The sequence below is a fragment of the Chionomys nivalis genome, chromosome 14 (assembly GCF_950005125.1).
Source record: "Chionomys nivalis chromosome 14, mChiNiv1.1, whole genome shotgun sequence".
NCBI classification, from domain to species: domain Eukaryota; kingdom Metazoa; phylum Chordata; class Mammalia; order Rodentia; family Cricetidae; genus Chionomys; species Chionomys nivalis.
This window is the reverse complement of record NC_080099.1, coordinates 11,802,530-11,817,519: the sequence shown is the minus strand read 5'-3', so window position 1 is coordinate 11,817,519 and position 14,990 is coordinate 11,802,530. Positions and strand designations below refer to the sequence as shown.

Here is a 14,990-nt window from a genome sequence, read left to right as displayed (position 1 = left end):
AGCTAGGCAAGCTTTAATTCATGTGGGGTTTTCTGGGTAGCAGGGTTAATGACCCTTCCCTACCCCTTTCAAACAGCTGGCCACCCTTTGCTTTCAGAGGCATCCACTTTTCTCACCTCTCCTTCCCCAGTGTGAACGTCCCTGGAAGGGTCACTTCATACCTCCCTCCCCTGAGCCCTAAGACCATATGGTTATGACAGGAAAATCCATGGGGATGAGCAGGGGTAGGAACAGGTGGGCAAGATCTTTAGCGATGGTCTTCATGGGAAAAGGTCTCTTCCTCAGAGCACCGAAGGCTCCCCTGACCCTCTATATTCTAATCCACTTCTTCCCAATAGCAAGAGGCAGCCATTAATCCTCCAGACACCCCCTGCCCCCACCCCCACCCCAAGGCCTGCTGCTTCCAGGGTTAGCCAAGCAAGTCTTGACTCCAGCCCAGGGATTCCAGGTATTTCCCCAGCCGCACCTCATCTAATTGCTTTCCAGTCAGCTAATCCTTGGCCACACCCTCAGCTCCAGCCAGGCAAGGCACTTCAGTGTGGCCGGCAGAGTTTCTGAGACTTCCCATGGCGCTGGGCCAAGCCCAGGGAAGCCTCTGGACTCCCCTTGCCCAAACCACATCCTCCCTGCCCTTCCCCACACCTCAAACTCTCCTCTGACTACCATTTCCAAACCAAGCGGAACGCAGGCCAGCCCAGACTCAAAGCAGCAGACCAATTCATTCCCTTCCTGTCCCCTGCCCCAGGACTGGTCATATCCCCCTCTGGGCTAGTAGCCACCATGAGCCAAGAGGGGAATTGCACCTACAGTTCTGGTCTCAGGACTAATTGTTTTAAGCAGGGCTTCAGCCTTGATTCAAGGATAATTAGTTACTGCATGTGTGTTTGCATTTCCACAGAGTGTTTGCACTTCCTAGGTCTAGCTTTCAACCCTGGGAAACCAGGTTCAGCAAATACTTCTATGTTTTAATACGTCTGAGCAAGGGAGAAGGTCTTAATTACAGAAATGGTCGCCCTAAGAAATCAAGCGGGCAGTAAAAGAATGGGTCAATTGTGCCTTCTCCATAGGGGGCGTAGGAGGAAACCACTGGCAGCTGCTGGCACTGATCCCCACTGTGGGTTCTGCTCTGAGACCTCTCATGAAGCGTCAGTCACCCTCGCCAGGGCCCTTCTCCTTTCCTATATTTTCTTCCCACTTTGCCCGTTGGAGTTGGAGGATTGCTTTTGCACCCCACCCCACCCCAGGAGTTGGCAGCGAGTCTTGGGGTTCAGCTCTTACTGCTCCCCCTTTCTGCTGGGTGCTCAGAGAGAGGGAAACAGGTAAATAGTACTTTTGTGACTTCTAGCATCCGAAATGGTTCCAAGAGCCTGCTGACTCCGGGAGCTAGCTAGCTCCATACCTGTGCCGGCCAGCACCATGGCCACCAGTCACATGTGGTCTGAGCACTTACATGGTGTCTGGCCCAAACTCAGCAGTGCCTGCACAGTAAAATATACGCTAGGTTTCAAAGACTTAGGGCACACACACAAAAAGATGATCAAAACTACTGGTTGCTAAAGTGATCCCAGCACCCAGGCTGAGGTAGGAGCATCAGAGTTTGAAACTAGAAAACTTCATGGGTAACTCTTTACTATTGGTTACATCATGTTGAAATTATAATTATTTAGATACCATTGATGAAATAAATTTTTACCTGCCCCCACTTTGGCTACTAGAAAATTGAAAACTGCAGCAGTGGTTTCCCATCTGGTGACACTGGACATGGCTCCAGGGCTGAGATTCTGGGGGACAGCGGAGAGCTACCGTGCTCCTCAGGTTGTCTGTGTTTGCCACTGTGGCAGCCTCTCCTGCCACTCCGTTCTCCCTGCTTCCCGCTTTACTAACCCTCCTTCATCCTCGAGCTCCACCTAAGGGGGCTTCCTGAGCCTGGGGCACTCCCTCTGTCTTCTTTATGGTGGGGACACAGAGTGGTGCCTGAAGGTCCCCTGAATCATCACGTCCAGTGGACACACAGCAGGTGGTTACCTAATGCCCCCACCCCAGGGAGGGCGGCTATGTCCCTGGACACTCCTGGAAGCTTTGTGGGAGCCCCTCTGTTCTCTCCTGATGATCCTGGCTCATGGGATCCTGACTCTGTGCAGATGAATTAAATCTCCCAGGAAGTTTAGGGGGCTGGCGTTGAGAAAAGGCCAGCTAAATGGAGCCAGATGCAGGCCTGAATGCCAACAGCTGGGCCAAGGGCTCTTTTGTCCTGTGGGCACAGTCTACTTCTGAGTGTGATCTTTGTTTATCTTGGGTTTCTGGGCTCACCTCTAAGAAGCACATGCAGACAGCCTCTCTCTTTGCCTCTTTAAGGATTCTGCCCTCTCTTCTGAGGAGCTTCCTCGGGTTCCTTTAGGAAAGGCTGGCCATCGTCTTCTGTCCGCCCAGTCTAGACATGTTATTTCGTTAGTTTCTTCAATGAGTATTTATCCAGTACCTACCCTATGTCAGGCACCACTGGGGACCTAGCTATAAATAGACACATTTCCTGCCTCTAGAGTTCCCACGGTAGAAAGCAAACAGATTAACAAAGGAAACCTAAGGTAATACCGACGACTGTCAGGGCTGTGAAGAGAAAGAAGGTGGGCTGAGGATAGGGACAGGTCCATCTGGGATGTGGGGAGTGTAGTCAGGACCCTTGAGAGGAACAGAAGGCTGAACAGAGACCAGAATGTCTAGCGAGCAGGCACACTACCTGAGAGTAGCTTGTGCAAAGGCCCCGAGCGTTTTTATTGGTTTCCTTCCCCTTAGTGTTTCTTACTAAGAAACACTTCACTTTGCATAAGTAAAAGGATCCCCTTAGTTCCTGTCTTGACTTTGCAGAGGTAAGGTATCCCTCAGACAAGGAGTAATAGAGAGGGAGGAATTTGTTTGTAATTAGCAAAACTTCTAAGTGCCATGCATTTAATTCTGCACCTGACCAGGTCCCTGAAGGCCCGAGAGGGCAAGCTGCTAGAGTGTGCCAGCTTCAACTCCACCTTCTTTGTACGTACCCCTCCTGCCAAGAACAGGCTGCACCTGGAAGAGGCTTCCTCTTCTAGGGCTTGCCACGGGCCTGGAAGTCACGGCCTTGTGCCTTACTGACCCAGACCTATCCAAGGGGACCTGGATTCTAGCTGGCTCTAAGCAGATGGAAAGGAGGAGGGTTCCTGGGTCTCTCTCCTAGGAGGACGCGTGCTCCCAATGCTGTTTCTGTTCCACGGTGGGGATGACACAGAGGAGTGACAGGCTGACCACGAACTGTGAGTCTGCAAAGCTAGTGTAAGCCCAGAGCATCATGGGCCGTGCTTGGACTGCAGGCAGCACCAGCTCTAGCACAAGGGCTGGCTTCCCTGCCTCTGGGAACAGGCTGGGCTCACCCCAGGCCACTGTGTTCTATGAAACAGCATCTTATAAAGCAACGACCCTGACTTGAGTTACTCCATCTTGGAGATAAGTGCCAAGAAGGAATGATTCTACATGGCGTATACATCACTTGCCAAACATCAGTTAAGTACAAACTAATAAAGACAAGTTTGTGCCCATCAATTGTGATACAGAACTGAATTAAATTGACATGGGAAACACCAAGCACATGGGCTTGTCAGTTACTCCTGAAGACTGCAAGGTGCCCAGGACACTGGTGAGCTACCTCCTCACTCATCAAACCCCTGTTCAGGAGAATTACCACAGCTACGGCTCCTGCCTCTGGCTCTAACTTGAGGGCAGTTTCTTCTGCCCCTGACACTCAGCCTACCTTAAACTGTCCTTTGAAGAGGCCTGTCACGGGGACCCACATCTGAAGTCTCTGAGCTTGGGCAGCCCTAAGCCCTAAGCCCTCTGAATTCAGGAGGGTTTTGACCTCCCTCCCTCCCTCCCTCCCTCCCTCCCTCCCTCCCTCCCTCCCTCCCTCCCTCCTTCCCTCCCTCCCTCAGTCCCTCTCTTCCTTTTTTTCTCCCTCCCTTTCTCTCTCTCTCCTTTTCTTTCTTTTGTCCGAGACAGGGTTTCTCTGTGTAGCTTTGGAGCCTGTCCTGGCACTCGCTCTGTAGACCAGGCTGGCCTCGAACTCACAGAGATCCACCTGCCTCTGCCTCCTGAGTGCACCTCTACTGCCCGGCTGGTTTTGTTTGACCTTAGTCGCACTGCAATCTTTCTCTCTCTGAGGGATAGCATGTGATCTGAGAGTTGATATTAGCAACTAATAATATTGAAATAAAGGCTGGAGGGATGGCCTGGCAGTTACAAATGGCACTTGCTCTTACAGAGGACCTGGGTTTGATTCCCAGCACCCACATGGTGGCTCACAACCATTGGTATCCTCAATTTCAGGAAATCCAACAGGCATACATGGGGTATACATACATGCATGCAGCCAAAACATTCATAAACATGTAAAATAAGCAAGTCTATAAAAATTTAAAAAATATCAGAGTAAAAGAACCTAACATTGCTAATGGCTAATTAAGTAAATCAGAATTATGTGGCAAATTGTAGCCAATAGTGTAGTTAATGAATATATTTTATTCAATTTAATAAATAATTTGGAAAGACACAAACATGCCCACATAGGTTTCTAACATAATAGACTCATGATAACTTCCTCCTCCTTTCAGTTCCCCTTATTATGTTTTTAAACATAGCTTGCTTGCTTATTCTCTCCCTCCCCTTTCTCCCCCTCCCTTCTTCCTATTCCTCTCTGTCTCTCTCCCCCCCAGAACTGCCCTCAGAAAGTGCCCCTGTCTGACATCTTAGTGTTCCCAAATCTGTTGAGCTGAACAGACTCTGTCACTAGCCTACTGGGAAATGGCTGAGGTCCTGGCGCGGGGGGGGGGGGGAACGACGACACACCCCATGTGTGCTTTTAACTACTCCTCCCCAACTTCCAAGTTGAGACAGCTTCAAGCACAGGTATCTCTGCATGCCTGTGTCTCTTACCCATATTCTAGCAAGCTAGAATCCCACCCTTACAGTCCAGCTAAGCTAAGGGAACATCTAGGAAACCCCACGCCTCCTTTTAGCTTTTCCACATCTATGTCCTCATCTTGGCCCGCCTTCAGCTGGCTCTGCAGATGCAGGATGGGGGTGCTCTTGAAGTTCAGACATTGATTACCAAGTTAGAATATTTTTCAAATTACAAGGCATGGCCCCAGGAGACAAAAGGCTGGGAGGAGCAGGAGAGAGAGGGCAGGGGAGGTTGTCACTGAGATGGGGGCGGTGGAGGGGGCTCAGGCTAGAGGCTGGGTGAGTGGATACCCTGGTCCCTGCTTCATCTCAAGGCTAACACCTGCTACTGAGAGAGAACACTGAGACCAGGAATGGAGACTTGTAGCCCACCCAGAACTGGAAAGGAGACGCATGGCTTCTCCTGACTGTGAGCAGAAAGTTTTAACCATTCCATGTCTCCCTCCCCATGGGAGCCCTCACTGCTTTTCACAAACGGAAGAGACCAAGTCATTGTCCAGCAAGGTGATATGGAGCTGAGAACTCTCTAGAAGGGACCTGGAAGGGCAAGGGTCACAAGGGCTCTGCCACTCAACTCGACTTAAAAATACCCAAGAGTTGGTGCCATTAGGAAAATCACCCCACCAATACACCCATCATAGGGTTCGTTCACTCTCCACGGAGCCAAGGCATTCTGTGTTTCAGAGAACGTACCCAAAGCTGCCTCACTTTCTAGAAGCCAGCTTCCCGTGACAGCCTCCCGAAGCTATGCTGCCCTCGGAGTGTGCTGGCCATCTCTGAAGTTTGAAGACTACTTAAAAACGGCCTGGAGTGGGACTGGTTTCCCTCTGGAAACCAGGGTCTGGTGGAAGCTGGTATTCTTCTGACTGCAGGCTCTCTATCAGATCCCGTGTTACCATGGTTGCTAAGGGGAACGCTGGCTTCAAATTTCACATTTCAGTGAGCTCAGTCTGGCTAAGGAAGCAGAGAACAGTTATGGGGGAGGCTGGAAAGGCTGGTGGGGTGGGGAGGAGACTCCTGTTTTATTCTGAGGCCGCCTCAAGGGCTGCCTCTGTGTGTGGATGTTAGGTGGGGTGGCGGGGATGTTCTGCCCAGGTCAGGATCATACCAGAGTGACTTGGCAATGTGTGCCAAGCCAAAGAGGGGAACGAATGGGTGGGGAGGGGACTAGATATGTGGGGATTACTTCAGCAGGATTCCAGGACAGGTTAAGCCTGGGTATTCATAGCACAAGTCTTGGAGCCTGCAGGGACTCTGCTAAACCAAGAGCTCTGGGCTTGGTTACCTGGCCTGCATGCTCAGAGGAGCATTCTGCCAGATTCTGTGCCTAAGATTAGGGGTGAAAGAGACTGTTGAAGGAGAAAGAGTCTCCTGGTTTTACAGGATTCAATTCTTCCCTCCATGTCCTGTTTGACTGTTACAGTACAAACCGCTAGGTACTGGGCCCACTCTCTGCTAAAACGGCCTTCGGACTCCACCATTCCCTTCCCTAGACTCCCTCCCCTCATTTGCAGCACTGTTTCCCACAGGGCTTGAGTTCCCTGGGATCCTCTGGCTCCAAATTTAGGTGACTTTGTTGTCTCAGTGCGTTTTAGTCCAATAAGGAAGTGGCGTTTTCTTGTCGTTAGCTGACCGACTACGCGAAGTCTCCACTATACGAGATCTGGTGATGCGTTCATACTACCGCCTTTGGAAACTCTTGGACCTGGACAGCACATAGCATGAAGCAGAGGGTGCTGGTGGGAGCCTCGTCTTTGTCCCCGGTAGTTCCCCACTCCCCAGCTACCCTCTCTTCCCTGTAATCATCCGGTTCCCAACCCACCATGCATGTTCTGGGCGATGTAATTTCTGCAGACCGCCAGTACAACGCTTCCTTCTAAGGTTAACGAGAAGACTCTGTAGTCAGACTAAACCGCTGCTTCGAACATGAGCACACTGTGGAGTGGTGGTGCAAGCCCGCCACCCCAGCACTTGAAAGGCAGAAGCAGGAGGATCAAGAGTATATGGTCCTCCTTAGCTACATAGTAAGTTAGAGGCCAGCCTGGGCTATGTGAGACCCTGCCATAAACAAGCAAACAACAAAAATCAAGAAACAGCATAGAATCCTCCGATTCTGTGATAGGTGAGACCTAGACTCTAGGTAGCAATGGAAGAAGGAAATGATATAAAGTAACTGGGAAGGGACTGTAAGCCATTACTACAACAGGCCAGAAGACAAGTCCCGAGAGTGTGTGCTCTCAGCCTTGGGCAGCCCTTCAGGATGCTATAAGAACTGCAAACTGCCAGGTTTGGTAGCTCATGCGTCTCATCCCAGCACCCTGGAGACAGAGGCAGGGGATCATGAATTTGAAGCCAAATTTCTCATGGGGTCCCTCACCATGGACGTAGGGTGTTAGCAAGAGCCAGGGAGAATGCAAGTTTACCCATGGGAAATACAATGGGGCAATGTGCTTGGTAGGGGTATCACATCTGACTCCAGGGGCCTGGATGCCCAGTTAGGAACATGGTCTCCTTAGTGGCCTCTTGAGGTAAGCTACCTCTCTTGAGTCATGTCAAGACACAGTCTGCACCATAGCAACGCATTATGACAGGTCACGGTAGGGTTGCCACATGCCACTTGCTTTTCATGAATGACTGGCTTACTTGAAGCCTTAAAGCCAATCCAGAACATTCCCATGATTACATAAAAGAATCTTGAAGGCCTGAAAGCTGATAGATTAGAACTCTACAGCCAGGAACTCTAGCTGCTAAGATTCGAACTTGGGTCTCAGTACCTAAGGCCAGCCACTCCCACGATGCTTTTGACTGGTCAGTAGTTGCTCACTAAATGAACCTGGAATATGAACGTTCCTGTTACTTGACCATGGCCACAGACCAGAATCAACTTGGAAAGCCTCCATCCCCGCAGCCCAACCCCATCGCCAGGAAGTTTGGTTTACTGGGTGAGGGAGAGGGGCAAGGGCTGATTTGGGAATCAGCAATTTTGTAAAACTTCCAGAGGTGCAGGGTGAAGCTCATTTCCCATGGATCCAGCCAAGTAATCTCCCCTCCCTGAGGGGAGCCCAGAGCATAGACTCACAGCCTACCTTGGGCTTCTTCTGACCCCAGCGAGGCTGCCAAGCAGTCCCCTCCCAGCTCTGGGGAAGTCAGGAGTGGTCCTGGCAAGGTGCCCTTGAAGAATATCCTGCATTAGCAGAGTCTTTCTACCCGCACCCACTTCATCTCGGCCTTTTCCGAGGTCAGATTTCCCTGGAGCCAAAACAATGGCAGCAATTGAATGTGCGCTCAGGCACAGAGTTCAGAAAGCAGCTCTCTCATTGTTGCGCAGAGCAGTTCCATTTCCCAACGAGCCTGACTTGCTGGCCTCGGTTCTCCCGGTATGCCTGTCCGGCCCCTCTAGCAGCCCAGTTTGCTGCTTGCTAGTTCTCAGTGTGTAAGTCTTTGACTTCATTAGTTAAGCTTATTCAAAGCATTTTATTCTTTTTAACACGATTGTAAATGAGATTGTTTTCCTTATTGCCTTCCTGGATAGTTCATTATTAGCATGTAGAAATGCAAGTGGTTTTCATATTTGATTTTGCACTATGCGTCTTTATTGAATTTGTTTATTTTGTTAATGGATTTATCTTGAGATAAGGTCTAGCCATGCAGCCTTGCCTAGCCTGGAATTTGCTATGTAGATCAGGCTGGTCTCAAACTCACAGAGATCCACCTGTGTCTGCCTCTTGAAAGCTGTGCCCCCATGCCTGACTGGTAACAGTTCTTTGAAGGACATCTTTAGAATTTTTTGACTCAGTCTTGTTCTTCTTAAACTCATGATCCTACTAATTCGCTTGCGCAGTGCTAAGATCAGCAGCGAGAGCCACCATGCCTCATTAAATGCTTTATATATAACATCATGCCATTTGTAAATATGGACGGTTTTCCTTTTTTTCTTCTTCTTCTATCTAACTCTCCTGGTCACGTCTAGGACTATGTTTAATATGAGTAGATAGTGCACATCCTTGTACTCATTCTGATCTTGGATCAGAAGGTTCAGTATTGTGAAAATGTCTACACCAACCAAAGTGCTACAATGGTTCAGTAAAATCCATATAAGAATCATAATCACCCAATTTTGCAGAAATAATTCAAAATTTAAAAATTCAATCGGAACCAGAAAAAGTCCCAAATAACCAAGGCAATCTTGAGCAGAGAATAAAATTAAAAGGCCCATAGTCCCTGATTTCAGAATATATTGCAAAGTCACAGTAACTAAAACAGCATGGTACTGGCATAAAAACAGACTTCTAGATTTTTATGGCACAAAACAGAGAGGCTGGGAATAAAGCTACATACCATCTGATCCTCAACAAAGGGGAAAGACAGTCTCTTCAATAAGTGGTACTGGGAAAACCCACATGCAGGAGAATAAAACTGGACCCTCTTACTATACACGAACAACAATGGACATTAAACACTCACACACAAGACTTTGCAATTATAAAACTATTAGAAAACATAGGGAAAAGATGCTTGGCACTGGGCAGTAAGTTTGGAATATACTCCATAAGTACAGGCAATGAAAGCAGAAACAGCCAAGCAGACTTATGAAAAACCAAAATGCTTCTGCACAGGAAAGGAAAGGACCCACGAGTGAGATAGCAAGATAACCCACAGAATGGGAGATTATATTATAAACCATACATCAAATAGGGCAGCAAAGCCCCAAACAGCTAAGCCAGTGTTTCTCAATCTTCCTAATGCCAAGGCCCTCTAACATACTTCCTTATGTTGTGGTAACCCCAACCATAAAATTATTTTCATGGCTACTTCATAACTGTAATTTTGCTGTTATGAATTGTAATGTAAATATCTGTGTTTTCCAATGATCTTAGGCCACCCTAGTGGAAGGGTCATTTGACCCCCAGGTTGAGAACTTCTGATCTAAGGCAGAAAGCCTAGGACCATATCTAGGAAGCAGGCTAAGGCTTTGACTAGATAGTTCATTGAAGAAGCCACGCATGAGGAAATGTATGAGGAGATGCTCAACATCATTAATCATTAGGAAAATGCCCATTCACACCACACGGAGCTATCATTTGATACCCAGGTGGCTGTTATCACATGAGACAGCAGTAGCTGGTGAGGCTGCAGCAATGGGAACCCCTGTACAATGAGTGTGGGGATGTAAGACGAGGCTGTGGAAAACTGTACCCAGGCTCCTCAGCACAGGGCAAAGCAGAACCGTTTCCAGGATTTATTCAGATGAGCTGAGATCATGATCTCTAAGTCTGTTGCACACACTCCCATCCTCACTGCAGTACCGGTTACAAGAACCACACTAGGAGAAATAGTTGAGTGGCCATCAGCGCGTGAGTGGGTGTATGTGCAGAAGAGAACATTTACCCAGTGTTTAAAAGAGGCAAAGCTCACAATACTAGCAATGTTGATGAGGCTGAAGGATGTCGTGCTAAGTGAAACAAGCCAGCCAAAGCAGCTAACTACTGTATGGTTCACTTGCATTTGGCGCTATGGTTTGGAGGTGGTTTGCCCTCTAAGAGTTTGTGTATTGGAAGCTTGGTCCCCAGTGTGGCAGTATTGGAAGTTGGCACATTATACGTACCCTTCAGAAGGGTACGTATAATGAGGAGAAATCAGATCATCAGGAGGGGGGTTACTACCCCTCAAAGTGGGGAATGCTGTGGAGTGAGCTCTATGAGAAGCAAAAAAAGCAGATCTGACCTCTGTTCCTCTCTCTCTCTTCCGGCCTTATTCTGTGATCTTTTGCCATGATGCCATCCACCATGATGTGACACAGTTGGCAGAGCTGGTACCATGGTGCTTGAACTTGTAGCCTCCAAAAACTGTAAGCTAAATAAATCTTCCTCTTTTAAAAATAAAACAGTCAGCATCTGGTATGCCATCTAGAGAAACCATGCTAAGTCCTCAGGTCTCTAAAATAGTCAAATTCATTGAGTCAGAGAATACAGCTACGGTTTCTAAAGGCTGGAGAAAAGCGAGGTGGGGAGTTACTTGCTCATCAGTGAGTAAAAAAAACCCCAGCAGTTAAGTAGAGAAACGAGTTCTAGAGATCTGCTATACAGTGTTGTATGTATAGATAGCACCATAATACTTATACTGAAGACTCTGCTAAGGGGGTAGATCTCTGGTTAAGCATGACCATTAATGATTTTTTTCTCTGTCTGCGTGTACATATGTGTGTCATGCACACATGCATATGTGTGTGTGTGTGTTCACATGCACGTAAGTATTTGGAGGCCAGAGGTTGATGCTGGGGTCTTTCTTGATCACTTTCCACTTTATTAACTGAGGCAGGATCTCTTGCTAACCCAGAGCTCGCAGCCTTGGCTAGTCTAGCTAAGCAGCTGGACCCAGGGATCCCATCTCGTCCTCTCCAGCACTGGGATTACAGTCTGCTATGTCCACTCTGAAACAGGCACGAGGAACCTGAACCCAACTCCACATTTTCAGGACGACTGCTTTATTCACAGAGCCATCTCCGTAGCCCAAGAAAATAAGCCAAAAGGAACACGTTGAGCAAATACAAGGTGAGCAGAAGGCAAGGAGACACACATAAGTATACACAGAAGAATGTCTCGGTCCCTTCCTGTTACCTCCTTTCTCTGCTTCCTGGCTGCCACAGGTGAGCAGCTTTCCTTGCCCACGCCCATTCTCTGTGATGCTTCTGGCTCACCACAGGAGCCAGGTTACCATGGCTTGAACCTTCTTAAAACCATGGACCAAAATCAACCTTTCTTCCTTTTAAGGTTTTCTCTCAGATCTCAGCAGCAACAAAGAAGTTAGGCTTAAACATTTGGGTAGGAAGGATGGGTACTACAGCCAACTGCAGGGTTCCAAGGGAAAGCTTCTGCCTTCCCAGCATGGGGTAGATAGTGCTGCAAATCTGGCTTTAGAAACTTCCTGGGTCTGGCTCCCTGTGCTGGGGCTGCTGCTGGAGCTTGAATGTGAGTGTGTGTGGTAAAGCTGGTTAGGTGGCAGCTGACTCTTCAGAATTCACTCTTCAAGGGTTCATCTTTTCTTGGAAAGAGCCTTCAATGGAGAGTTCGGATCTCCAGATCAACCCTGGGCATAGACTGACTGTGTGTCTCTGAGCAGAGACTCTTATTCTGTTCAAGATCTGGCATAGGCTTAGCTCCCAAGCTTGGAGGACACAGCTCTGAGAGTCCCAGAGCCCAGCAAGTCCTCGAGGAACACCTATGCTCTGTCCTAGCTACTCCAGTGCACTCAGCTCCCTCTGCCTGCACAGCTACTCTCTCTAGTTGTTAGAGAAATAGAGCCTTCTGGTTTGAATCTGAACTGTGCCCCATAGGCTGTTTCGAGAAAGTTGAGCCCTGGTCTGTAGTGCTATTTGGGGGAAAGGCCTGGAAACTCTGAGGGCTAGGGCTGGCTGGAAGACGCTCCATACTGAGGGTGGATGTGTGGTGAAGGGAGTAGGTCCTGCAGTGGTACATTATCCTCCATTGCTTCTGGTCCCACTCTCTGCTTCCTGTTCTCCACCACACACTCCAGTCACCATCATGTTCTGCTCAGGTGTGTAATCACAGACATGACCCTGGAACCCATGAGCAAAACCAAACTTTTCCTTCCTTAATTGTAATCTGTCGGGCATCCCCTCTATCACAGCTGTGCAGGAGAAGCTAAGGGCAGGTGTGGCGTTGGCGAGAGTCTTTCTGTGGTTGAGAAAGCCCAGAACGGGTGATCTCTTTTCCAGGAGGGTACAGCTCAAAAACCAGGTGAAAGTGAATGCAGGCAGTGGGTAGCTTGATCCCAGCAGGTGTCGGAGGGGGGCAGGGGGCTCTGATTTCCCCTTTCACAAAATGCTGAAAGGCATAGATGCTTTTGCTGTGCAAGATCCCTGTGAACACAATGTGATTTTCCGTGTCTGTCAAGATGTCCCCCCAAAGCTCAACTCATGGAACAAGAGTGCATTAGGAAGGCCTCACTGCTCCTTGTCTCTGCACCTCGAGCACCTCCGGATCTCACACCACAAAGTTTGCACTACCTTAGGTGGTGTGAAAAATCTCCCAGCAGCCAGGCCAGCACTCCCTACAGGCCTGTTTCCTGCTGGGGGAGCAGGTGACAACACCAGAGGGAAGGGCCCGGACCATGCGGAAAGAATTGGGCAATTCAGGTCACTGCCCTAGAACAGCAGTGCTCCTTATCTTGAGATGGCTCATAGGGGCACACGGCCACATTCCCAAGGGGCACTCCAGCCCCCTGCCTCTGAGAAGGTCGTCTCACACTCGCTCCAAAGGACACAAAAGGCCAGGCTGCTGGTCCTCCTGGCACTACACTTTGAGCCGGGTTGAACCGGGGCCCTGAAGAGTAAAATCAAGTCATCAGGAGAGGCCATGCAGGGAATGAGGGGCGCATCTCCAAAGTGCAGCGTATTCATAACGAAACAGAGACTGCCAACACGGGGTGGCTCAGGGCTGTGGGTTTAAAGGTGACCCAAGGGTGAAGCGTGCTGGGCTTTGGCTGGAATGGTCATACCCTCGTCCTATAAAGGAGTGCTCCCCGAACACAAGCAAGCCTCCTTCTGCTCAATGTGCTTATTACAGTTTATTTGAAAACACAAGCATGCCTCTCGACTCTGCTCTTTTCTTCTCCATGCCTTTTCTCTGCAGCTTTTCCCAGGAGGTGCTCGGAAGAACCTGCCCACTCTCCTGTCATCTCTGCTGGAGGCCCATGGTTGTACCCCCCACCCCACCCCACTCCCGCCGCCCCTTCTTGCCACTTCTCTGCTCAGGCCCTCTGGTTCTCCAGACACTATCATTCCCTGTGTTAGCAGCAAAGGGCTGCTAAGGCGGGAGAGGACAGGGATGGGTGGAGCCAGGGCTGGTACCAGATTTTACCGAAAGATGCTGGGATGCTTTGTATTTACTCTTCTGGAACTTTCTGGAAACATCACCTCCCAACTTGCCTTCTCCCCACTCCTGGGCAGTCACTCTTCTTCTACCTCCCATATGACCCCACCCCACTACCCCACTCCCATCTGCACCCTCTTCCTGGTGATACCACCCATTTCCAGCCCAATAGAAATAGTTTCCGTACTTTCCATGGGACCTCTTGTAGAGCTTCTGATCCTTCTGCCCACCGTCCTCAGGGCAGCCTTTGAGGAGACTCAACAGTGACCCACATAGATGTTCTGAGACCTATTTTCCTGGCTCTCATTCCCATAAGGACTCTCTTTCTGAAATTCACACCCCAGTGAATGTGGCCATGACGGTTAATGGGAGTCTCACAAACCCTCCCTCCCTCCCTCCCAGCTCACATCAGCCGACCTGATGGCTACCACTCTTAAGGCTTCTGAAGTCCCGTTCTCTGCTTGCTCCCTCCTAGTGAGAGGTGGGTTGTTTCCCCACCACCTAGCTTCCAGCTGGCCTCCCACTGTCCATTTCTGTCTTTTATTTTTACCCTCCCTCAACAGCCATGTGGCCTTATAAAGTGAGCTTTTATATCTGGAAGAGCAAGCAACCCCAAACTTCCTCCTCCAAAATCTCTTGTCTTCTCTTATTATTTTAAAAGTTTTATTTTTATATGCATGTATGAGTTTACGTGCACACATGTGGGCAACGCCCACAGAGGCCAGGAGAGGGCATTGAGTTCCTGGACTTGGAGTTACGGGTGGTTATAAACCGCCTCACATGGTGCTTGGACCTGAACCTGCATCTTCTAAATGAACAGTGAGTACGCTTAGCCTCTGATCCATCTTAAAAAGTACTTACTACTTTTTAAGAGCGACTTTAGAAGCAAAACATTAAAAAAAAAAATCAGTGATAACCAACTCAATCCAAAGATCCATTCACTGATAGGCCACCCTAAACCTCTTCCACTAAATGCTAGATTAGGAATTACTGAAGTCTGAGTTAAACTTATTTCTTTATGCATGAAGAGGAACCATGGCGGAATCACCTCTCTCCTTTTCAAGGGATTAATTCTTTTATATGTAATTCAATTTCAGTGCTTTCTTGTGTTTTTCT

The 14,990-nt window shown here is 48.9% G+C and overlaps 1 protein-coding gene across 3 annotated transcripts in view; it reads right to left on the bottom strand.

Moving 5' to 3' along the window:
* The window catches only part of Ctif (cap binding complex dependent translation initiation factor), a 253,456-nt gene that overhangs the window by 23,425 nt on the left and 215,041 nt on the right, over positions 1–14,990 (bottom strand). The window lies entirely within an intron of this gene.